This window comes from Arachis duranensis, chromosome 2, assembly GCF_000817695.3.
Source record: "Arachis duranensis cultivar V14167 chromosome 2, aradu.V14167.gnm2.J7QH, whole genome shotgun sequence".
NCBI lineage: Eukaryota > Viridiplantae > Streptophyta > Magnoliopsida > Fabales > Fabaceae > Arachis > Arachis duranensis.
This window is the reverse complement of record NC_029773.3, coordinates 52,117,864-52,120,071: the sequence shown is the minus strand read 5'-3', so window position 1 is coordinate 52,120,071 and position 2,208 is coordinate 52,117,864.

The window sequence follows — 2,208 nt, the reverse complement described above, 5'->3', positions numbered from 1 at the left end:
GACAAAGCATCTCCAAAACTCCAACATATTTCTCATTACTGCACAACAAGTAACGCTATTATTCTCTTTTATTTTTCCAATCTAATAATTCCAACTGATAATTTTAATTAATATCCTGACTAAGAATAATAAAATAAACATAGTTTGCTTCAAACCAATAATCTCCGTGGGATCAACCCTTACTCACGTAAGGTATTACTTGGACGACCCAGTGCACTTGCTGGTTAGTTGTGCGAATCACAAATTCGTGCACCAAGTTTTTGGCGCCGTTGCCGGGGATTGTTCGAGTTTGAACAACTAAAGGTTTATTCTATTTCTTAGATTAGGAAGATTTTGGTAATTGGGTCAGAGTCTTTTATTTTCTTTTCAAAAATATTATTTTTCTTTATTAATTTTTAAATTTCTCTTTGAGTCTAGTGTCTTATTCTAAGTTTGGTGTCAATTTCATATTTTGTATTTTCTATTTAAAATTTTCGTATTAGTGTCTGTGTTCTTCATTGATCTTCAAGTTTTTCTTGTTTATTTTGCTTGTTTGATCTTGAGTTTTTCTTGTTTTGTGTCTTTTCTTGTTTTTCTTGTGCTTTTTCAAAACAGTAACTTTCAAAAATTTTTACTTATATCCATAAATATAATACATTTTTAAAATCAACTCTGAAGTTGCTACCCATTTTGCTGGAGCTTTAGTAGTTGTTCTTCATAATTGGGTATCTTCTTTGGAATCTTTTTCAAAAATAATTTTTTCTTTTATTGAATCTTGTGCCAAACTTTAAGTTTGGTGTTTTCTTGTTAAGTTTTCTTTAAGTTTCGAAAATTTGTCTTGGTTTTCTAAAAATTTTAAGTTTGGTATTCTTTCTTTTGTTCTTGGTGTTCTTGTGAATTTTCAAAGTGTTCTTGAGTCTTTCTTGTGCTTTGATCTTAAAATATTTAAGTTTGGTGTTCCTTGGTGTTTTCCCTCCAAAATTTTCGAAAATAAGGAATATTGGATCTAAAAATTTTAAATCTTGTGTCTTTTGCATATTTTTCTCTTTCATCATAAAATTCAAAATTCAAAAAAATATATACTTTCTAACTAATTTTGAACTACATTTTTCAAAAATTTTATATAAAAAAATTTCAAATTTCAATTTCAGAATATTTCCAATTTCCTTTATTTATTTCGTTTTTATTTTATTTTATAAAAATTAATTTTTATAAAATAAATAATATCAACATACATATCATCTCTTTTATTCCATCATGGAATTAAGTGGGAATGATCAGTCCAGGAGGACTCTGGGGTCATATGCTAACTAAGGCTAAGCATCCAAGGCTTCAAACAAGGAGATAATGAATCCCTTTATGATGCCTGGGAGAGATATAGAGAGATGCTAAGAAAATACCCCTCTGAGATGTTTTCAGAGTGGGTGCAACTAGACATCTTCTACTATGGGCTTACAGAAAAAGCACAGATTTCTCTAGATCACTCAGCTGGTGGATCTATACATATGAGAAAAATAATTGAAGAAGCTCAAGAGCTTATTGATACAGTTGCCAGAAATCAGCATCTGTACCTAAGCAGTGAATCTTCCATGAAAGAAGAAGCTAAAACAGTAACTGCTGAACTCAGTCCTGTAGATCAGGCTAATGAATTCAATCAGCAATTAGACATTCTAACTCAGTAGCTAGCCGAATTCAAGGAAATACTACAGGAAACAAGAATGGCTAACAGGAATATGGAAGTACAGTTAAGGCAAACAGAAAAGTAACTGTCAAAACAAATAACAGAAGAATGCCAAGCAGTTCAATTAAGAAGTGGGAAAACATTAAATACCTCACTTCAATGCAGCAGGAAGCCAAGAAATGAACAGCTGTCTACTCAAAATCCCTCTGAGGACAATCAGAGCCCAGAGAGGAATAATGCTGGCGCTGAACGCCCAACCTATGCTCATTCCTGGCGTTCAACGCCAGAAATAAGCATGGATCCGGCGTTGAACGCCCAAAGGGAGCATGGTTCTGGCGTTCAGACGCCAGTAACAAATGGGGAGATGGCGTCTAACGCCACTCCAGCTTCCACCTCTGGCATCCAAATACCAGTGGGGGATCAGTCACATACAAGTGCTGATGACAACCCTTCTAAAAAGGCTTCCAAACCCACTTCTGTAGGTAATAAACCTGCAGCAACTAAGGTTGAGGAATACAAAGCCAAAATGCCTTATCCTCAAAAACTCC